Raw genomic sequence first — 24,407 nt, 5'->3', positions numbered from 1 at the left:
CATTCTCCAGCTGAACTCACTCCTGAACTGTTGTACTGAAGCTAAGTTTTAGCGTGGTGAAGCACATTTCCCGTCTGCTTTTTCATATTTGACTATATTCAAAGTGTTGCAAAAGTGGGGCACAGACACAGTTATTCCACCACTCTGCCTGCTGGCGGATCCATCCTTGTGAAACTCCCAGACTGACCCACATCCCTCCCTGCCTCCTGTACTCAGAAGGAAGGCAGAAAGCCTGTACCTGCAAAAAATAGGTAAAGAACTAGTGCAGATTTCCCTCTTTGGGGTGTTCTTCATACTTTCCTATGTATTTCCATTCTTATTTTCTTTCTTGTCAAAGAGATGGCCTGCATAAAATGTGAAGACATAATACTTCCTGTTAGGAAGGGCTGAAATGCAATTCAAAAGTCTGTTCTGGTTTTGCTTTTTTGTGTGTATTTTAGGAGAGCTAAGTTACAATCATGAAAGGAAACTAATACACAAATGCCTGTCTTGCCAGCTCACATACAATTGTTTGATTCCGCTGATAGTTCAATGTCAAATTGCTCTCAATACTGCTGAAAAATCCCAGCTGTACAACTTCAGGTATTCTGTATACTGATATTATTTTAGATTGTCTTAGCTACAGAAGATTGATTTCAAAATAAGATACTCTTTAACATATCGTCCCCTCTCCCTGTTTGCTTACATATTAGTTGGGTCAGCAATTTTGAAATAGCTACAGCCTTGTTCATTAACATGTTTGTTGTCATTTTGGCCACATTAAACTTGGCATCAAATTACTCATCAGCATACGGAAAAGCTTGCTGTGGTGGTAGGAGAATAATCGAATTGTCAACAAAGATCAGTAAATGAATGTTAACATTTCCTGTTTGAATTCTCTAGTTCTTCAAATCCTGTTCATAAAACGAAGAAAAATATGCAAGATAAAATGTGCTAGACGTCTGATTAGAATTTAAGCATATGAAAAGTGCTCTTCATTTAACAGGCTTAGAAAATTAGTTGAAAAAAGTATCCTTAAGTGTCTACACGTGTTCCTGTACCTAGTAACTAATGTGTTACCAGAGAGTCAGTCATTTTCTAGAAAACTCTTCTCTCTCACTGGCATGATTTTTGTATGCTTTTTCTTGCCTCTCTTTGCCTTTCCTTGGTTTTGCCTTTCTTGATTTTCTTTCTTATTTTAATCTTTTTTGAATACTTAGAGTTATTAGTAATATAACTTTCCAGTGTTTGTGGTTGATGACATTTTCTTTTTCCATTGCCATGTATATTTGCAGTAGTAGTGAAAATAGAGGCAGTCATTATTTTTGTGAAAATATTGAGGTTAGCAGATGTTATTTATAAAAAAAAACCTGATATTTCTCATGTACCAAAAATTTTATTGGCTGGCAAATGTGTTTCCCTTAATATGCCCACTTATCCTCCAGTCTTTAAGTGCTGTATGCACTGGTCTTAAAATAATACACCTAAGTCAAGACCAAAGATTGGCTGTGCAGCCAAGTCGAAGACATAGCTGTAATACAAAGTAACTGATTCTTCACAAGACAAACGGCTCAGACACCAATACTGACAGATATTAGTATCCATCCCTCTTTTCCATGACTTCCTTTGACCTCTGTTGAAAAATAGCCTCATTTCAAAGTGTGCATTCCCTTACCATGATGTTGTACCTGGAACTGGAAGGGACAATAAGTATGAGCAAGACAGTTATTCATGATGCTCTTGAAAATAAGCGTTTCTTTCAAGTTACATAGATGTAATTACACAGATGTCTATCTACCCTTTAGGCAAAGGGTTACTGGTGGGATCTTTTGTTTTTTTTGCAACAGCTGTTGTTGTTAACTACTTACATGAGAGACAAAGATAATACAAGTACTTCACTTTTTGAGTACCCAAGAATAGTCTGTGAATTGCTGTAGGATGCCTGCAGGAGCTCAACCTCTGTTTCAGAACTGCTACCTGGGAAGGATAGTCTGGCTGGTTCTTGCTACTGAAGAGGCAGAAGGGAGTTAAGAAGTAACATTAGTATTTGCAACTAATCTTAATATGTAAGGACTGCTGAACTCATAATGCTGTATGGACAAAGTCTCTGTAGATATCTTCCCAGCATATCACATACTTGATACTTTTGCCTTCTGGAAAAGTGTAATAGGAAAGGTAGGGTGGATGGGCAGGCCGACAGGAGGTCTTTCTCAGTTAACAAGATGGTTAATGCTCAACTTGATCAATAAGATGATCAATTTTATTCAGGTAGGTATCTGCTTTGCCAGACAGTATTCAGTGTGTAATATTTATTACAAAATGTGGGGGAGAGGAGGAGAGAGTGATTTGAGAGAGTACTTGGTGATCAACAAATTTCTACGTGCTAGAGACTCATGAAAAACTTTGAATTACATAAAAGTGGAGTACTAGATATGGTAGACCCCATATAGACCAAACCTAGTCTCTAGATTTTGACATGTTCAGCTCTTTTGGATGTGTACTAACAATACCAAGCCAATGAGCAAGGTAATATTTTGTGTAAATTTAGCAGGAATTGAGCTCAGTTTTTAATCTGAAAAGGATGTGATGAGTATTGCGAAAGGTGCTTGTTTGTTTTTTTTTACACTCTCCAGTGCTCACAAGAAATACACCATCTTAGATCCATATGATGCGATCACAGATCCATGGATCATTATGAAATGTTTTCTTTCAGATTAATGGCCTTTTTTTTTTTTCGGTTGACGAAGCAACTGTTTTCAGTATGATAAATGTGTGTGTAAACTAAGCACAAGAAGATAAATAGATAATTTTCTTGTTTTCTAATTTGGGAATGAATGATAATTTTACATTTGCAGAAATTAGGCAGATGATATGTAACGATGAAACCAGTTGTTGTTCCCCGTTTGAGCAACTTAATAAATGTGAAAGTATTGTTTGTTCTTACCATACACACCTTTGAGTCAACAGCTGAACTACGCTATATCTTATTAAATACATTTAGTCAAAATAAATCTGAATCTTTGTCTGAATATTGTTCAAATTCTGACACATGAAAGAAGAAGAGTCTGTGATTTTCAAAGGGGTTGAGACAGTTCACTCTGACCAACCACAAGGTTCAGCCTGATATTTCAAGAAGTTTCAAATTTCCTATAGTCAAGTAAAAGGAAAAAAAGAGGATTTTTGTTCAAACAACACTTATTTCAGTAGACATAAGTGAATGGACATGATGAATGTTACATCATGTATACATTTATAAATACACACTTTACACAGTGTACAGATGCCTGCTATTTTCCCTTATTCTGAAAAATGAATAGTTTTCAATCTATATATAGAAAGACTTCCAATGAGTAATGTGGGTAATGGCAACACACCAGCTTAAAACCAGCAAGTTTTGAAATATGTTTGTTTTACTTACTGTCAAATGAAATGTGGTAATGTTATGAACTGTAAGTGCTGTCTCCTAAGATGCCTGGGGTGAAATCTTGAACCTACTGAGACCAACAGGAATTTTGTCCTTAAATTTAGTGGCTTAAGCTTATGTGTTTATATGTCAGAACAGTGATTGGAAGCATAAAATCTCAGTCCCACCTGGGAGCCATCTCCTATAGTATAAACTTAAGAAATGAGTCAACTAAATACAGAAAAAAATCTTTACTGCGAGACATGTAAGCTGCAAAACCCAGCAATCTAAACACTAATGATTTTGCTTAGATTTTTGCAGTTCCTGTGTCATGTTCAAGTATGTCAAGTGTTCAAGTAATTTATTACTAAATAGATCCAGTGAGAATATTAGCCTCTTATGGTTATCATTCTGGTAGATGTTGATTGTCTGCACTGATACTATGCTAATATTTTCTTTCCACCATTCAAAATGTATTATAATAATATGAACCAAAGACCCAACTTTTCACAATACTCCTAAGAATCAATAGGCAGGTCCCTGAAGGTATAGCCTTGATTTGCATATGGATTGAAGGTTATGACTAGTAGTTATGATGCGCAGATTGACTCCACAACTTGTTAAAGTTGTAAAGTAGGTATGCTTTTTATTCAGCGCTGAGACGCACGGGGATAATTCCTTAAAGTCATGCGTGCCTCAGCGCTGTTTCCCTCTACATTTATTCTCTAAAGTTATATATATTCATAAGGTTGCATAATACGCCTATACATATTCATGTCCTATCCCCGCTTCATATTATAATGAGTTAGAAGGTCCTTTGCGCCTGCGCAGTGCCCCCTCTGGTCATGGGCAGGGGTCTCAAGATGAAGTAACTGAGTCTTCCTCCTGTGGGTAGGGGTCCTCAGGATGAAGTAAATGAGTCTTCCTCTTCTTGAACTTTTCACCTTTTAGTCTTCATATATGGCCTTAGGGTTTGGTCGGTGTCCCAGCCATAAACCATCTGCATCTACCCCTTCAGGTGTCTGCTTTTCCTTATCAATAGCTGCTTATCAGTAGAATCAGGCCTCTGCTTTTCCTTGTCAATAGAACCAGGTGTCTGCTTTTCCTTATCAATGGTTAGTGCCTTTGTTCTGCTTAGTAGGCAGGATAGGTACAGACAATACTTTTGTTTAAGCAAGGGAATTCCTCTAACCCCCTTGTACAATCCCCCTGTACAACCCCCCTGTACATTGGTTAACCCTGTAGCAGTTACATTATGTGAACACTTCAAGTAGCACCATCTCCTGAACTCTGTGGAAATAAATATTTTGTTGGCACTGTATTAATTTAAAAATTGAACACCTAGGTTATATTTTGCTGTGTTTTAAGATTAGTCCTTGTGTTCCATGAATGGAAAACAGTGTTTAAAAACTGAAAAGAAAAAAAAAGACAGCTCCATGTGAAACACATTTTTCTGAAGCGATAGTCATACCATAAGTAATGGATTTATGTCCAACACCTTGCACTATCAAGCAATTCTTGACAGAGATAAATCAGCCTGAGAAAAGTGAAAAAAAACATGAATCAAAAGAAGGAGTGGGGGAAGAGAAGGTATTAAAACCAGACAAGTACAAAAATAACTAAGTTAACTGAATAAACATTATGAAAACAAAAGATAGTCAAGGGAATAGTAAGGAAGTAGCATAAATACTTCAAAGGAAGTCTTATTTTCATGAAAAACAATACTATGATTAGTCTCAGTTTTCTAGCCTAAAGGTATTTTTCTAAAATTCTTTTGCACATTATTCATATTCTTAGTATAGAGTCATGTTGGCTCCGTGATTATTGGTAGTAGTGTAGCAACAGAAAGAGCTGTTTTGCTTTCTGCTTTGCATTCATTATTCAAGTGGGCTCGAATGGTAAAGTGGCAATGGAATTTGGCACTCAAGTGTCTACCTTTGGTCTCACAGCTAGAATTTGATTCCCAGCATTCACAGTATCTTTTGAAAATGATGAGTCAGACAGATGCTGGCAGACTTCCAGATCTTGGTTACATGTGTGAAAGGACACAGCTTTTCTTTTAAAGAAGGGAAAGAAAGAACGAAAAAAAATCCCAGATGAGCAGTCATAGTTTTGTGCCCAGAGAGAAGAAAGATGAACTAAATTTGCATTAGAAACTCCTGTACCTAATTAGGAAGCAGAAGAATGTACAGGAGGCACAAGAAGGTATCTCTTGCATTTCCAATTCTCAACAGCAGGAGAGGAAACAAAGTTTAAAATGATAACTTTTGTTTTAAAGAAAAGCTTTGTACTGCTGAAAACAATCCTTAAAAATAGTGAACAATAAATAGTAAATCTATATCTTAAAATAAATAAGCTAACTTTTCATCTCTCATCAACTACAAATTGACCTAAGTTTATTGACTTTAGAAACAATTTTCCTCATTTAAACCCACATGAGCTAGAGATATGATGTGAATCTTGTCACTGGGAGAAAGAAGTGAAGAGCTTCAGGCAATGGTGCAAATTGAAAGATACGTGTACCACCAGTAGAACCACTTTACCGCGTAAAGAAAGAATTGAGGTGTGGAACCTGGGTCCAATCTGGATTCTAAAACTCCCCCAAATTCAGGAATGGTCAGATATGATATTTTTCATTGAAACCAAACCCTCTAATTTCCAATGAACTAGAGAAAGGGGCAAAAGGTTCAGACTCATTTTATGCCACGCACAAGGGTGACCTCTTCTGGCCGAGGACAAAGCTTTTAAGCATTTTCCCCTGAGTTTTCAACCCCTTTTTTTAATCGTAAGTCAAATTGTTCTCTTCTGAAAAGAAGTACCTGAAACTCCATTTACTAACACTGTGACTTTATTAATCAAAAATTCGAAGTGTGTATGGTATTTAATATGTCTGTTGTATCAACCTGGCATATGCAAAGACTTCTTGGTATTTCTGGTACATTCTAAGTTGCTCCAGAAATAGAATATCTGACCCTATGATTGCCACTGTTAAGGGTGAAAAAGTTCAGAGTAAAAATATTAAAGTAAAAATTAGAGTTGAATTGTCAATTGTATTTACAGATGCAACTGCTATAGTTTCATATACAAATATAAATTCCCTACTGTATGGGGGTTTTGTAATCAGGCTCAGCAACACCACAGCTCATCCCTAAGTCTTGTATACAATTTACTCATATTTTAAGCTATCCCAAAATTGCAATATAACTTTATAAGCTGGGAAAATATTTCATGTAAAACATTAAAACAATAAGATTTATTATTTTTATAGTAATAAGTTACTCCGATTTTCTCAACAGAAGTGTTCTGATTGCCTCTGGAAAGCAGAAAAAATGATAAAGCTGTAAATGATCAGTTTCAAATAATTTTGAAAACTATCTTCTTTTGCTCTTCAGATGAAAATACAGATGTAAAGTTTTAGCTATGGTTGGTCATTACCATAAACAAAAGATAAAATCTATGAAAGGTTGTTTAAATATTTTCAGTGCAATGGCTGAGGCTTCTTAAATATTGTTGCTGTTACAACAGATGAAGTTCCATCTGTAGTTGGTAGTAACGTAAGTTAAATTCAATATCGTGTTAAAGTCACGTTAAATGTTGATGGAGTTTAAATCTGTCAGCACTAAAAGAGGTCCCTTTTCCAAGACAAGGTTAGAAATTTCATCCTTGGGGTGATGAAACCTGGGAATACCATTGCTGCAAGATCCTTTTATAACTGATATTTTATGACATCAGTTCTCAAACTCAGAATTCCCAAGACACAGAAGCAACACATGGCTAAATTAATTCTTCATTTTTAATTGCTTTTTGACATATTCTTTGCAAAATACACCTGTCCTTATGTCTGAAGAGCCAACCCAGAGCTTCCTGGATAAACATCCTGATTATTTTTAGAAAGTTATTTAATACCTCATTAGTTTAAGCTTAAAATTCAGCTTAATAGGATAATAAAGCCTTTGGAAATATCTATGCTGCAGTGTTAGCTGAAGGCCTGAAATTGTACTTGAGATAACTCCATCTTCACCTTGGCTGAAAGCTAATGTTGGACAACACCAAGCAATGAACATACCTGAATTTCCAACAGGTACAAACAGAACAGGTTGAGGTTAAAGCCCATCCAGGAAAAGGCTCAAGGTTAACAAACTTAGATTATTCAGAACTCCAGCCCGGCTTGGACACAGACAACAGTGTTGTCTAACTGTAATTTTATTGGTTTAATTCATCTAGGATTTCTCTTTATGGTTGAAAATGAGCTTTAAATATATAGGGAAGAATTGGTAACTGGGAACTGAAATAATTTTCTTTATTGAGGAAACATCTGGAAAACTTAGATACTTTCATATACAATGTTGGCAACATCAAAGCAGCAATCCAATAATATTCAGATATAATTGGGAAGTCATTGAAAATCTTTCCATTATAACTTCTAAACTTCCCCAGCTGCTAAGAAAAACACTGCCACACCATTCTGGCAGCCACACGCAAACCTATTTGAAGGCTGTGCCTCATACAGTTCAAGTGGCTGGGAATTTTAACTGCTACTGCAGGAAATGGGCAACTTCCAGGATACCTCTATTCAGGAGAAGAGCCTTTGTTCAGCACTGGGCTTTTTGATCAAAAATATAGAGCATGGTGGGATTGAAGAAAATCAGTTCAGTTGCCGAAATGAACTCTTCAAATCCGAAGCTTGTTGCCTGGTCTTCCTGTTTCTCTAGGGGGAAAAGAGGTAGGAAGCATCGTTATTGTAGACACCTTTCGGTTTAATTTTCTCACGTGAATTAATTCATCACATCTAACACTTAGAATTTACTAATGGGCAAGAGGAGTGTATACCTGTGGGTCTGAAAAGGAGATACTAGACTTGAAATACTGCTTTCTTTTTGATACTCAACTGCAAAAATTCCAGGAACAGTCTGAGAAATGCCTCTCCACACTGAAGGGCTAAATTTTTGGTATGTGCTACCAAAAGTATTTATTAGTGCTATGGTACAGTCTGTTGCCTGATTTTGATGTGTAGGTGTAGATTTATTTCTTATGAGTGCTTCTATTTAAAATGAAATTTCAGTTGTTATTCTCTCAGAAAAAGAAAATAATGCATAAATTATACAAAGGAAATATGATATGAAATCTGAGACATCACAGAACTCACTAACCTTCTGGTAATCTTACTGTACTGTAGATTTTATTATCTTGCATCTGAATTTCTGTTACATTTTGTAATGAAAGAAAAAATTCACATTTAATAAAATATTTTCATTTTAAAGTACACATAAATGCACAAATGAAATGGGACATCATGCAATAACATTTTTAAAGCCCAGTGTTTGTATTACAGCATGGGTAACTCTACAGTGACAATTTATCAGTTTAGAATTTTCACTGGGAATTTTACAAGAAAGTTGTTTTACAAGTATAAGGGTCAGGGAATTCATGTTTCACTTTTCACCAATACAGAGGATGTTGGGGGTTGGATAGAAAGATATCAGTAAATTGTTTCTTTTCAAAATCTTTTTTCTGCAATTTTTGTGTTAATTGCTCCCACCTTCTGCTACTTTAATGCAAAATGGCTTTGTTAATCACTCTACAAGAAGCAACCATTACACTTTTCTTTGAAACCATCAATATTGTCCTTCAGTCTATTTAGGTGAGATATTAAGCCTTCTCTTTTCAAGAAACTGCCTTTTGAGCAATGTAATCTAGATTTTCCCTCCCTCTCTTCCTCCCTTACTCCATCCCTCCCTTCCTATCTATCTTAAAGCCTGTTGCTGCTTATACCTTCTAGGGTAGATTTGCTAGAAACTAAAGACGGCTGCAATAATTGAAACTCTAAAAGTATCTAGGACAGTTTTTACCTCCTAGTCAGTGGAAGAAACAAGGCACTTGATCTACATATTTTCATTTTCCTTACCTCTACAATAAACCACAAATGTTATCTTAATTTTTCCTATCTTCTTTGGTTATTCCATTTTTAAGTTGGTAATGATCAGTACATGCATGCCTACAGCACAATTTAGTCTCATGCGTAAGTTTTGAAATGATCCTATGTTTATGGTGGAGCATACAGAAAATACCAAAATAGAGAATATCAAAACTGAAGCACTTCATAAGAAGAAGAAATGACAGTTCTCAGGATTTCAATTATTTACGAAGATATTTACACACATCAGCAAACGACTGAACATATGAAATCTTAATACTGTATATGGCTTTCATATATCAGATGAATGTGGTATACTGAACACTTCTGTTCAAAGCATCACTGATACCACTTGTCCATAATAAGCAAATCTGCTATCCTTTATTTCCCTTATTTCCCATACTTACAACTTTTTCACTGAGTAGCATAACCACAATGGTTCTATGCAATAAGTACAATGTCTGGCTGGAGACCAGTAACGAGTGGCATCCCTCAGGGATCGGTGTTGGGACCAGTCTTGTTCAACATCTTTGTCGCTGACATGGACAGTGGGATTGAGTGCACCCTCAGCAAGTTTGCCAGTGACACCAAGCTGTGTGGTTCGGTTGACACACTGGAGGGAAGGAATGCCACCCAGAGGGGCCTTGACACGCTTGTGAGGTGGGCTGATGCCGACCTCATGAAGTTCAACAAAGCCAAGTGCAAGGTCCTACACCTGGGTTGGAGAAATCCCAGGCACAGCTACAGGTTGGGCAGAGAAGAGATTCAGAGCAGCCCTGTGGAGAAGGACTTGGAGGTGTTGGTCGATGAGAAACTGAACATGAGCCGGCTTCAGTGTGCGCTCACAGCCCAGAAAGCCAACCGTATCCTGGGCTGCACCAAAAGGAGCGTGACCAGCAGTTAGAAGGAGGTGATCCTGCCCCTCTACTCTGCTCTTGTGAGACCTCACCTGGAGTATTGTGTGCAGTTCTGGTGTCCTCAACATAAAAAGGACATGGAACTGTTGGAACAAGTCCAGAGAAGGGCCATGAGGATGATCAGGGGACTGGAGCACCTCCCTATGAAGACAGGCTGAGAAAGTTGGGGCTGTTCAGCCTGGAGAAGAGAAGGCTGCGTGGAGACCTCATAGCAGCCTTCCAGTATCTGAAGGGGGCCTATAAGAATGCTGGGGATGGACTCTTCATTAGGGACTGTAGTTATAGGACAAAGGGGTAACGGGTTAAAAGTTAAACAGAGGAAGTTTAGATTGGATATAAGGAGGAAATTCTTTCCTGTCAGGGTGGTGAGGCACTGGAGTAGGTTGCCCAGGGAGGTTGTGAATGCTCCATCCCTGGTGGTGTTCAAGACCAGGTTGGACGAGACCTTGGTGATATGATTTAGCGTAAGGTGTCCCTGCCTACAGCAGGGGGGTTGGAACTAGATGATCTTAAGGTCCTTTCCAACCCTAATTATTCTATGATTTTATGATTCTATTCTCTGATTCTACATCCAGGCTTCTGTCAGAGGTGTCAAAACAAACTCATGAAAAGCTTTGCCTATCTAGTGTCTTCCCAAAATGCAGAGCAAGGTATCCCCAGAATTACTTAAGAGACCTCCAGAGTGTTAGATCCCTGAGGATCTGAATGCAACAGCAGTGGTACCACTTGGCTGAAGAACATCCTTTGAGCCTTCCCTGTTTTGAAACAAATCATTACAATAGAAAAATAGCTCAGAGATCTAGTTCATTTAAATAATCTTCTAATCTGACCTCCAAACCTGTCTCATTACCTCAGCCATTTAGCTATGTATTTCCCTGTATGAATGGAAGTCATTCTTCATTCATAGATGCATGAGCATTTGTTCCCATCCTAGAAATCTTGTGCTGGCTAAAATCTTCTTTGACAAAAAAGCTGACCAGCTCTAACTTTAGAGCTAGATCTGTCCTCAAAGCTAGGACATACTAACTCCTCTTCAAATCATAGTTTTTGTGGTGGGTCTGTTGAAAGAATTTTGCTTTCCGTAAAGTAAATCAAGTTTCTGAAAGCCAGTAATTATCCATGATATCTCCTTAACCGTAAATGAGAGATAAAGTAATATACAGTGCCATATCCAAGATTCCATAATTGCAATTTTTTTAAAACATTCCCAGCACATACCATTGAACAGTTTTACTAATCTGTCAGGAGAGTATCTCACCAGACGATCCTTTAACTGTGGTGAGGGTTTTTGTTTCAGATAAAATGGGACTGCTGATCTTTTGATTAACCTCTACCATAACCTCAATATATCAGATAGGTCAATTGATACCACACAGCTAAAAGTGGCTACTTATAGTGGCTTCCAGAAGACTCTGGAAAGCTCTGCCAGAATCTTTCAAATAAGTTATATTTTAGAATGAAGAGGACTGTGGGTTTAGGTCATCACTTGACATTCTGGGCAACAGATTTCAGGTCAGAAGCCAGGTCAGCAGCCACTCCTCAGATCTGCACTCCCACAGATGGTTAGATCTCACATGTCATAAATCAGGTAAAAGATCAAATTCTAATACATCCAGGAAACCAAGAGGTATGTTTAAAAGTCTTATATCATTCTGTCCAGGATTTCCCTTACCAAAAGAAAGGCTTAACATCTAACTTCAGACCTGGATGCTCCATCATCAATTTAACACATCCAGCTTTGTCGATCTGTTCACACAGCAAGGTTAGCCTAGCCACAGTCATTGACTTTTCAAGCTATGTGGTGGATACATAGTCATCCACTTTTCAAGATTATCCTCTAATGTCCTTTTAGAAGTAAGTCTTCCAGTGTTATACTGTTCCTTTGATTCTTACAGAGTACTTTCATTTTGCTTGTCTTCCTGCCTATTGTTAACAAGGCCAGTCACAGGCAATTCACTGGTACAGCGATAGAGGAAACATTTTGAATGCCATACTTCAGACATGGCAGTTTGGTAAATGTAAAGGACCAATGATAATTGGTAACTACTTCACAAAGTTCAGATTAGTGTTACTCTAACATAGGAAGGAAACCCCTCCTATCCTACTGCCATCCCCAGTCCTTTTCTTTATCAGTACTAAACTGATTCAACCTCCACCCTCCAAGAGGAAGAAAAAAAGCTTAAAACCTTCCCTAGCCACAAACATATATGTACATTTCTATAACTACTGGAGGCTGGAAACCCAGCACCTGTGCATGATTTCTTTACAAAATGGGACCAGCTGCCTTTTTAAGGGTCCCAGAACTCTAATGCTCTGTTATATGGGAGTGGGGGAGGAACAAATTTCTTACATTTTTCTTAAGCAAGCACTAGAGTGGAAGATAAATTAGTGCTTATGGACTCATGAATAGGAGGTTAAGCTGAAGGCAGAAATAGAGTTAGGGCAAAGTTGGGAGGATTGTCATGGTTTAACCCAGCCAGCAACTAAGTACTTAGCAGCCACTCCTTCTCTCCCCCTGCCACAGGACGGGGAGGAGAATCAGGAAAAGGTAAAACCCATGGGTTGAGATAAGAACAGTTTAATAATTAAAATAAAATATCATCATCATCATCTTAAGAGGGAGGAGAAAGAGGGGAAAGGAGGCAGGAATAAAACCTAAGACAGGCAAGTGATGCACAATACAGTTGCTCACCAGCTGCTGACCAGTGCCCAGCCCGACCCTGAGCAGTGATCAGTCCCTTTCAGCCAACTTCCCCCCAATTTATATACTGGGCATAATGTGCTGTTGTATGGAATACCCCTTTGGCTGGTTTGGGTCAGCTGTCCTGGCTGTACTTCCCCCTCCAGCTTCTTGTATACTGCTGACAGAGCACGAGAGACTGAAAAGCTCTTGACTAGTGTAAGCACTACTAAGCAGCAACTAAAACACTGGTGTGTAATCAACATTGTTCTCAAATTAAAGCCAAAATGCAAAACTGTACCAGCTACTAGGAAGAAAATTAACTCTATTCCAGCTGAAACCAAGACAGGGTTCTGCTGTAAATCAAGAAAGAACAATAAAAAAAAAGAACAATAAGGCTGAAGGAAAACGAGTATCCTGGAGAAGATGTAAAATATAGGCTAGGAAGGAAAATGAGACTAACTGGGCATGAATAAGGCAGGAAGCAAGAGGTACAGTAGAAAAAGGGAGACTAGAATTAATATAAATGTGAGCAAAGTATATATAAAGGTAGGAAGTCACTTCTGCACATAAACTAGAAAAATAAAACCCCAACTGTTGGATTAATATGTTATTTTTACTTATTTTATACAGAAAACTGGAAGAATTTGCTTGTAAAGAGGAACCAACTTGAGGAAATATTTCGAAAGTGGGGTTTGGACACAGTAGACCAGAACAGCTGCTAGGAAGCCATTACAGTCCATTGTGCAAATTTTTCTTAGTTCAGTGCTTATTGGCTTAATAGAGCGCTCACCAGGAATCTTTATGGTCTCCTCTATTAATCTTTCTGTCAGCTTTGCACAAATTCCACACTTAAAAAAATATCCCCAGCCCCTCTACACTTAAAGCATGACAAGAATGCAGAGGGAGTTAGACCCACTCTTCCAAAAAAAGAAGGGGGCTGCACAGTGAAGATACTGTGCATTTCAAAGGTAACAGGGGAACCACATTACTGTGCCTGGCTACCTCTCATTCCCTTTCCCTATATCTAAACACCTAATTTACTTTGACTCCTCATTGCTTCTCACAGAACCAGAGTTTTCATTTCTTTCTAGGTAAAGCAGATGTGCCCCTCATCACATCCCAAAAAACAAGGGGGACAGAGTTCTACTCTTCACTCATCCTTACCTGCCGCTTCCACTCAAAATGGTCGTTTAAGTAGAACTCCTAGCCCAAGGACTGACAGAAATCTTCTTGATATTTGTTTACACAAAAGGCATCTTTAAAAGGATTATTGTGGGGTGGATATATTTTTTTCCTCTGTGGTCAAAACAAAGTGTAGCAGCTTGTTTTTTAAACCCACACCAGTGCACTCACATAGCTTTTGGAATGGTACTGCATATGCACTATCTATCCACAAGGCAGTAACTAGAGATGACTCAAATAACTAGAGGAAAGGTTGCATTGAACCTGTGTGGGATTTTTTCTAGTATATGTGTCCGGTATATGCAAAATAGATCCTGAAACATCATTAATTTTATGTTCTCCCTTCAGTCCTGAGCATGATAAATTGTCAGATCATTTTTCTTACAAATTAAGTAAGCTTTGATTTATCTTTGAACTAGGCTTCAGGCTGGGGTAAATTTTTCCTAATTGAATTGTAGTCACTAAAAAAACTGCAGAGAGGTGTTGACATAACCTAAACCACTGTGGTTCTGATGGTTTGTTTAGCATAGCTGTTTGCTTTGGAATGGCAAGTTTAGAGAAAAATCTGTACAAATTGCACTCCTCAAAGCACATAAAGATCTGTGACCTCATGCAGCAGTTATTGCGAAGTATTTAAACTTTTATCTGGAGGTGGTTGGTCCTTTTCTATCACATGTATCTAAGACTGCAATCTAGCTCATCCTGCTGTGCAGCCAGAACTGCAGAGCTTTGTCTTGGATCCCACCCTGAAGTTCATCCTTTTTTGAGATTACTCTGTGAAAAGTGGTTACAAGTACATTCATTTCTCCTATATCTTCCCTTTGAAAAGGCTTTTACTTATGAGAACCTTTCATGGTACATCTGAGTTGTGGATCTGAAAGATGAGGCTGAATTTTCCATGTGTAGCAAATAGAATGAATACAGCAACAGACTACAGAATGCTATGTAAATTATTCACAGGATTTAGGATGTTTGGTTATGTCTTGCATTAATCAGTATGGTTTTAATTACACAAATGAAACACATTTTTTTACTAAAGGATCAAGTATCCAAATTTGAAGATAACAGACTTTTCACATGTTTTATACCTTCTGTCATGACAGATCAAGATATCATTCACTGCATAATGTATATTACTCTTTTAACAGTAATGTTAGTTTTCTTCAGGGCAATGTCATAACAAATAAATATATAACAAAAATGTGATGTCTTTATATCCTTAACGTCTGAGGTGTGAGATCGCCTACATTAGCAACTGCCCTTGAGCTAAACAAGATAGCCTGAAAATTCAAATCTGTAGAAGACTTTACTGTTGTCCTTGTGGTTAAGAATTTATAGATAGACTGGTGCCAACTTTTACTATGTATGTAGCTTTGGGTTTTTGGATTTTGTTCAACTTCTAAAAGCCTGTTTTGACAGCACAGATTTGTCTCTGTGTAAAACAGCTTAAAGACAGGCAGAATGCAGCTTCCCATGTATTTGAAAAGAACCTATGAATTTGAAAGGCTCTCTGAAAGAATGATTTAAAAAAAATTAAGGGGCAGACATGGAGTTACTTGGAGTAAATCAGCACAGCTCATTCAAATTCAAAGAAGCCACACTGATTTATACCAGATGAGGATCTGCCCATAATAAAATCAGTTTAAAATTTAAATATTTATATAACTGAGGCATTACAGAAAGTTTAAAAGTAAAAGACTTTTCTTAATTTTTCCAGTCAAAGTCCCATGACTTTTTGTGGTTACTGGTATGTTTCCACCATGCTGTATTTTTAACAAAGTTACTGGTTCTTAATTTGCTGCAGGCCATCATGTATCTGTATCTGTGTGTAATACTGAGCTGAACAAATTAAGCAGAATAAAAATAAAGCTATTTCTTTTTTCTAAAAGAGCTTTAAAATTAACAAAAGATAATTGCCCTTGATTTACAAATACAAGGTGATAACTAGCAAGGCAAGGTTTGTTAACATCTAACATCTGAACAGTGAATAGAACTTCAAAAAAATCTAAGGATATTTCAGCACACTTATGTCCAACTGAAGGCTCTTCATAAATCTAATGTTGTCATCCTTTGAATTCTCCCTTTGGATGGTGCTTGGGCCCAAGTTTTGCAGATTGTTTTTCTCAGATATGTTCTTGTATTTATTGGCAGCTCCCCTGAAGTCAATGACTTATTCTGTGTAGGAGACCATGTGTGTAAACTGAAGGTATTTTAATAAAAAACTGCAGATTAAAGGTGTTTGGTTGAGGGCTTTTAAGTACAGTTTCATATTCTGGTCCATGTATACCTCAAGAAACATGTGATTCAGTACTTTTAATGTTTTACATAGTTCTTTGTGCTGATCCATAGTCCAGATGTTCCAGCAGAAGTTATCAGGAAGCCAATACGCTGCTTGGGACCATTTTTTTAAATACAAAGCAATGAGTCAAGTCATCCGCTTGGAATAATAAAATGAATTCCCCCTCCTCCATGAGAACAGCTCAGCTTAGTTCACTCATCTAGCAGAAAAAGAATTTTAAACCTGAGTTTTCACAGTGCCATCTCATTTTGGAAGTACTTGGCATTTACAGCCTGTTAAGATGGTTTTCCATGTTGTCCAAGTATAATTAAAAGTGTCTGGAGTTTCTTTACACAGATAAGTATATTAGGACTGAGTTTCAGCTAAGAAAGTTAAAAGGTGGTTAAGCATTGCTGGTATGTCAGCCATTTAGTCTGTGCTTTTGCTATGCAGGACGCATACATAAGTTCTCCATTGCAAACCCATTTCCAGGGCTCACTTCTTCATACAAATATGTCTGCACATAAGCTGTACATCTGGAGCTGTTGATCTTTGATTTTTATATGAGCTGAATAAGTTGCTTAAATGAGCATGCACTTTTCAATGGTCTTTTAGGTCAATATGTAGGCTACCCACCTTAGTCATAATATAACTGAGCCCTTCTACATTTTAGTTGAAATTTCCCTTTGTAGTTCAGACTATGATTGTTGCTATTCTGACTTTCCAGATGTTTTACTTGGCACAGGTTCATTGCAAAACTTTTTTCAGTACAAATATTGCTAATTTGAACCATCCAGATCCACTAATTATAGACATTTCTGGAATCAGAATGATTTCCCCACACTAGCATCAGTGTATTATATGCTTGTTTAGGCAGGAAAATATTTAGGTGAAAAATTAAGAGTTGATTCATAAATATAAAACTTAAAATACCTGTATAACTCCCCTTCACCTCTCCCCAAAAAATAAAATGCTTGGGACGTCTTTAAATAGTAGTTTCAGATATTTTTTTCAGAGTAAGATTCATTGGGAAATAATGTATGTCCATATGTTCATGTTTTTATTGTGTGTAAGGTTCTTTGAATACTCTTAAATGAGGTAGTGTTCAAAATAGCTGCTACATACAGAATGAAAAAGTTTGAAAGTATTGTGTACAGCAACATTCTGGGTGAAAGGTATCTTTTGATTATATCAAAAGGTAATGGCCTGAAGTTTATTTAACATTTCAAGTATACTAGGAAGATGTCTCTTTTAGGTACATGTACTTATATCTGAATATACACTACACCCCTCATAATTTTTAATATATTTATTGTCCCTAGCAATCCTGCCAGGAAATAATATTATTTATTAGTCTATTAAATTATTTTCTATTAATAAAGAATAAAAACCAATGTGCTAATGAAATTCATATATGAAACAAATCTGTGAGAAACTAATTTTAGAGTCACAATAATATATGATTTTTAATTATTCCTTTTGTTTTATTCACATACATAGAAAAGCATATTCATTAATACATGTATTCAAAAGTGTGATTTATCTGATTATAGTATTATGTTATTTCAGAACCACTATTCTGTAAGGCTAACCATTCTCCTGTTTGAGGAGCATATCATATTGCAGAAGTAAGGAGGAATGGTAGCTTCTAAGCTAACTTTATTGGTATTAGGAGCCCCTAAGTGTGGCATCTGCAAATGAGACATGATAATATATTACAAAAGCACAACATGCCTCAACTAAGCAACACTGTAGCAGCTAGTAACACAACAGACTCCCACATGCAGTCAGACCATACACAATTAGGCAAACAACAGAAATTATGAATGAAACGGGGTCTTGGGATTTGTCCTGAAAGATACTGCAGCTGAACATCATTGACATAAAACATTTGGGAAAGAATTTCAATGATGCTCACCCTGAGAGGAAAAGGCCTCATCAACCTCTTTGGGTTATATCCCAGGGTACTCAACCACTCCAATTCATCCGACTCCAGTTGTCATGATCAGAGAATGAGCAACAGGTGTTCCTCCGTGGAAGGGAGGGTCAGGGATACCAGGAAAAGGGGAGCAAGGAGATTTGATGAAGCACATGCATAAAGCCCAGCTAACAGTTGGTGAAAAGATGACATTGCAGATAGGAAGGAAGTGCTAGCAAGTGAATAAAAGCCAAAAGGATGCTTTCAAAAGATAGATATTAAATGTGTATGTGGTTAGGAAAAGATGCCCTCATTTTTAAAGGAAGCTATTTCACAAGGACTATTTGTATATTTGCTAGTGAATATGAATAAGACACTGTCGCATAATGGGAAGTAAATTTGAGAAAAAAATGAAAGATTTTTATCTCAAATATTCAAGTTTAATCCAGGGTTCTGTTGAGACTATACACATAGAAAAAGGTCAAATTTATTTCAAAATATGAAAAGATTTGCAGCGCAAAATGCCTTTCCTAGAATATTTGCAGAACCATTATAGCTTAAGAATTTAATTCAGTTATTTTTCCTTTTGGGGCCAAACTTCCTCATTTTTTTTCTTCAGAACTACAGAACTTGACAACATTTATGGCCTTGAAATGTATAATAGCTTCAGGCAGTATTAATTCAGCCCCGATACTGCTATGCTGAAGCAAATCACCAGTAAAATTAGCACTAATTAAAACCAAAAATATTTAAAACCTAATTTCTCATTCCAAAACTGTCCACTTAGTGAAACCCAATTAAAATGCAATTAGCTTTATAAGAGATATATATAATACGTAAGAAGGTTAATTGCTCTACACTTTGCAGGTCTAATTTATTTTCAGATTACCTAGTGTAAGAAAACTTAAGATGTCTTTTAAATTTTTCACTCGTAGGGAATATTCATTGTTATATGTTACCTACACTTAAGTATTGTTATTAAAAAGGAGAAACAAAATTGTATATTGTGAATAATTCTGTATTTGTCATTTGCTCATGATAGCTCCAAAAGATAGAATTTTTAGTAATAAACATCTCTATTTTAAGAAATTCCTTACTTTCAAAGATGCCCAAGTGGTTATTTTCATCTACTTAAATCAACGTTTTTCAACTTTCAAAGATACTGAGTCAAAACCTAAATAGCTATTAATGGGAGGTTAGACACCTGCTTGATGTTATGATGAATCACTTCTGCCTAGGTAGCTATTTCTCATTACTGACCTGTGAAGGATGTGAACATTTAGCTGAGATGGGTGCCTAGGTTCCACATTTCTTGGATGATTTGATGACATGAATCACCACTAATTTTATATACTAATTTAATTTGGAGAAAAAAGTTTACGTTATTATAAATCATTTGTACTTGCTTCTGGTAGCAAGATTAATTTTAAATTTTTGTTATATTGTTAAAAGATGAAAGAAATCAGTATTGAAAGCCAGTGAAACCAACTTACTTCCCAAATGTATTAGTTAATAAATTATGAACCAGCTTCAAATGGAAACTAAATTCTGAGTCTTCACTGTTAAATAGGTAAACATCCTTATTCATCTTTACTGTTCACACTACCAGGCTTTATTTATCATTAAGTACTGATGGGCTAAAAAGATCTCCCTTCGTTTGATATGTGTATTTGAACTCCCTGCTTCTGAAGTATATAAGGAATTCTTCTGCCTTTTTTTGTACCTGTTAAAATGACATCTTCTCTGTCTACAAGTAGGTCTATCATTTTAGAATTTCTCTTTCTGCTATTATGTTTAAACTGTGTTAGTTATTTAGCTATATATCAAGGGCTTTTTATCTTAAATATCTCATACATTCCATTCTCTTTTTTGCATTTGCATGAAAACATTTGCATTGCTCTTTTTCTTTTTTTCCTATCAGCTGCTTTCAGTTCACTTTACTGCTAGAAAAGCTTTTAACAAAAGCTGTCTTTGATTTGCTTTGGGTTTAGGTTGGGTTTATTTAACTTTTAAATATTTTATTAATTTGAAGTAAAAAGAGATTTAAAAAATAAATTACAAGTAGTTTTTGGTTTGCAGTACGTTTGTTTCTTATTTGGTGATCCTAGATGTGGTATTTTATTTACATCCATAAATTGCATCAAAGAGATGGCTCTTAGCAGGTAACTATGATTTTCACTTTTTTTTAAATAAAGAGAAAATTGGTGTATTTTCTGATTTCACTGCTCATTTTTATAAAGGAAACATCAGGAAAAAATTACCCTCTGGCCTTATGTCTGGTAAATTATAATTACAGAGCAAGCCAGACATTGTCAAGCTTGGAAGAATTTAAATACCTGTTGGTTTTAAACAGTTTTTTTTTTTTCCTAAAAATCTTGAACAAGCTATTTGGAAGTTTCAGAGATAAATATCACTTTTTAGGTGAATGTGTTTTGTTATGGAAATGCTGTACCTGTACAAAACCATTTTGGATGCTTGGGGTTTTAATGTTTACATACCCTTATGAAAATCATGATAAAAGTATCTAAGGAAGTGGATTTATGTGGGTATATAAATATATCTATACATACATTAATAAATTGTCTTTTAATGTAAGTCATATGCCTGAGCCTAGACTTGTCCCACATCCAACGCATCTGGGTGCAAGCCCAGGCTGAGCCATAGGCTCTGGATGTGCTCTGGATGAGACCTCCGGCCCCATGGTTAACTTTCCTACCCTCTGCAGCACAAACACGCACGAGAAGGTACCACCAGTTATTCTGTGTGTGTCCTCCATCACCCCTCACAGTGGTGTCAATCATCTGAACACTCCTTGGCCTGCTCCATCACCCAGTACACTAACAGCCTCTGCTTCTGAGGCACGTAGCCTGCCTGAGCAGGGTGCAAGTCATATTATATCAATCACTTCTGGACCTGGGGCTGTGTAACCTCTTGTTATTCTAGCTTCTTCAGAGATGAAATGTATATGTAGTATATATATATATCCTATGAAATAGAATACATTGTAGAAAGTAGGACTTGATTTTTGACTTCTTTCTTCTTGATGACTTTGAGTCATTATTGTGTGGGGCGATACAGAGGAAGAAGGGGGGGGAGTGAGTGAACGAGCTGCGTGGTTGGGTTTAAACCATAACATTTTCTAATGGGATTGTTGGTTTGTTTGAGTTTTTGTTGTGTTTTTTTTTTTTTTTTTTTTTTTGGTTGGTTTGTGTGGGTTTGTTTTTGGTTTTTTTTTTTGTTTTGTTTTCTGGCTTCTCATGACTTACTTTTCATGAAAAAAGAAAAAGGAAAAGAGAAAAAAAGCAAAAAAAAAGCCTTATTTAAAAGCAAAAATATTGAAAGCAATTAATAAATCTGTGTTTAATCTTTTAAGGAGAAAAGTATTGCTTGTGAAGAAAACAGCTTAACACCACCAGAAAATTATCACATCTCCCAGAGTAAGCAAGAAAACCTTGTAAATAATAATTACCTTTTTGGTCTGCATAGATAACTACTCTCATGGGAGGTTACCTACAATGAAAAACTCCAGCATTATTTCTCCAGTCCTTTGTTTATTTTGTCATTAATATTTTTCAACTGTCTGGACAAATAGTAGCAGATATCAAACACATTTTTTGTAAACTGTAATTACTATCAAAGTAAGCTCAGGGCATAACTGTTTTTTAGGAGAAACAACCCATTATAAATAAGTCTAGCTCTATTTGTGCATTGTGAGTAGAGCCAAAGTTGACAGCTTATGGCAGCAGTGATATGTACAAAAAATTTAGCATCACAACTGTAGAGGAAGAGTGTTGGCTTAAACAGATCAGAAGAACAATTTTTTATTTCAGTTGACTAATATCCTTCGAAAATAGCTTCGTGGTTCTTCCATTTGATGATAAATTTGTAAGAGTCTTTGCCTATAGGAATGTGGTAGATGAGAAAGATATGGACAGAAATAAAATCCAAGCAGAGCAAAAGGTGCACAGAGGACCTCTGTGACAGTTAAAGTCCCTTATTGATTGATGTAGCATTTAGTATCTGAACTTGGACGCTCTGCTTTTACTGTTATCTTCCTATATAAACTTCTTAAATAGGGAGAAGGACTGACTCCTGCATATGTAATTTTGACAGGAGAAAGGAAATTGCTAAAGCCATGTGCTCACAATATCTTCATGAAAATCCTGGTGATTTTCATGTACACTGAACCTCAGGTCTTCACTAGTACTGTTCCAAGAACAGTAGATAAATATGAGAAGATCATGTTTTTCTCTTATTATTACTACTATCATGGTTGATGATTATCATAAATTAATATTGAAATGGAGTTTGGATGGCACTGTAGAATTTCAGAAAGAAAAAGCCCAGTTAAATCAATAAGTTGTATGAACTTTGGTTTTCAGATAAGTGGAAATAAAGAACTTACGGTATTTCCTGTGTAAATTTATATTTAGTAGAAAATATGCATTGAATTAAAAAGGACATCAGCTAAAAATGTATTCATGTAGCTGATCAGTGCTCAGGAAGTGTAATTAAAACAGATAGCATGACCTGACTGGATAGGGAAGACCAGGGTGCATGCATGAAAATTTAATGGAATATTTAATTAGATATTTTTGAAGTACTGAAATAGATGTTATTTTTAAATAATTTTCATTTATTCTGTTAAATTCTGTACAGGTAGCAAACTCATTTTATGATTTTTCTTTGTAAAGGCCAGTATGATTATGAATAGGAACCAGGAGCAGGATTTTAAGACTCTTCTTTTTTTTTTTTTTTTCCACTTAGAATTTCAGAACCACAAAATGTTTGAGTAAAGGTCAACAGTCCAAGGCAGTTCAGCCTGATATGTGATTTCTGAGAGGACAAAGGGCAAATGAACCTTCAGACATCACCGTTGTTTTGGAAGGGTTAGAGAAAAGGATATAAAATGTCCTGAGTATTTTCTTTTTTTTTATTTTGGGAGGAATTTGCAGAATCAAAGGCTGTCAAGAAATGATGTGTATTTGCTGCTGTGAAGGGCACCACCACTGAGAAAAGGCAGCAACTCTGGCAAATTGCCAGACCAAGACAGAAATTTGGGAGAAAATGAGATTACTCAAACAAAAAATATTGTCAAGTCTCCGGATACAATTCTGAATTATTCTAAGAACTCCAGTATCTAATACTTTATCCTTATGCATGATGAACCTGGGAAACAAGTAGAAAGGAGATACCATGACCTTCCAAGCCCAGAGTCATGGCAGTTTCCAGGCCTAAACTGATGTGACAACACAGAAAACATAACGGTCTAAAGGAAGGAAGGCAACCTATTCCTGCCTTTTCAGAACGCATTTAAGCCTGTGTCGGGATTCTTAAGTATTGTTCTATTTTGTGTAGGGGGTAAGATAGCCAGATACTGGCACCATAAAGAAGTGAATATTCACTTCACTGTTTATAAAACATATTTGTTTTGGAAAACCAGGATGATAGTTGAATAACAGGGAAATATATATACTCTTAAAAGAGAATTTAGAATTCACTGATAATGTCTTTCCTAATCACATAGAGGCTAAAATCCCTGAGAATAAAAGGAAAAATTTGGTGGAAAAAAAAAGAAATAAAATAAATTTACTCTCAATCCTTTCTGTGTCAGAAAAGATCTTGACTCCCTGCTCACCATGAGAATGACTGCAAGGCAGGCAATGTCTTTCAAAGTCCAAAGTCCCTTTGCCTTTGTAGCATATTTTGTGCAATACCAGAAACTTAAAAGTTTTCTTTTTTTCCTTTTTGGTTTTTAGAGTAGAATTTAATTCATTCTGTCACAGTTGCTTCTTTACAGTTTCAGGGTTTTCAAGACTCGTTATGATCTTTCTGGTTGACCCTGACCCATTCCTCCTGTTTCCATGATGTGGTATCATGATGTTTCCATGAAGTGCAGTCCCTGAAGGGGTTAATGCTCCCCTGCCATTCAGCTGTTAGTTTCTCTTGAATTGCCCACTACACTGTCACAAAGGATAACAGAGATGTAATAAAAAGGTCACGCAGGTGCTCCCACAGAATATGTTATCAAGTCCTAGTGAAGGAATGTGGGTAGGCCTATTTGAATGAACAATGAGGAGACAATAAAAGGAAAGTCGAATTATAGACAGCAGGCAGGTTTGCACTAAAAGAG

At 36.5% G+C, this 24,407-nt stretch overlaps 1 long non-coding RNA gene across 2 annotated transcripts; it reads right to left on the bottom strand.

Moving 5' to 3' along the window:
• Window positions 1-1,239: 1,239 nt before the first annotated feature.
• LOC134172901 (uncharacterized) lies at window positions 1,240-23,930 on the bottom strand. 2 transcript variants are annotated; one of them, XR_009968057.1, is made up of 4 exons: window positions 23,868-23,930; window positions 4,854-4,919; window positions 1,857-1,987; window positions 1,240-1,673 (listed from the first exon to the last, which is right to left on the bottom strand). It is a non-coding gene; the product is annotated as an uncharacterized LOC134172901 (long non-coding RNA). The 2 variants fall into 2 exon arrangements; XR_009968056.1 differs by lacking the exon at window positions 23,868-23,930 and adding an exon at window positions 21,789-21,856.
• Between the last annotated feature and the right edge of the window lie 477 nt (window positions 23,931-24,407).

Source organism: Pezoporus occidentalis, unplaced genomic scaffold (genome assembly GCF_034315485.1).
Source record: "Pezoporus occidentalis ecotype Australia unplaced genomic scaffold, CSIRO_AGI_Poc_V1 ctg48, whole genome shotgun sequence".
NCBI lineage: Eukaryota > Metazoa > Chordata > Aves > Psittaciformes > Psittacidae > Pezoporus > Pezoporus occidentalis.
The sequence above is the reverse complement of the archived record's forward strand: the minus strand, read 5'-3'. Positions and strand labels throughout refer to the sequence as shown.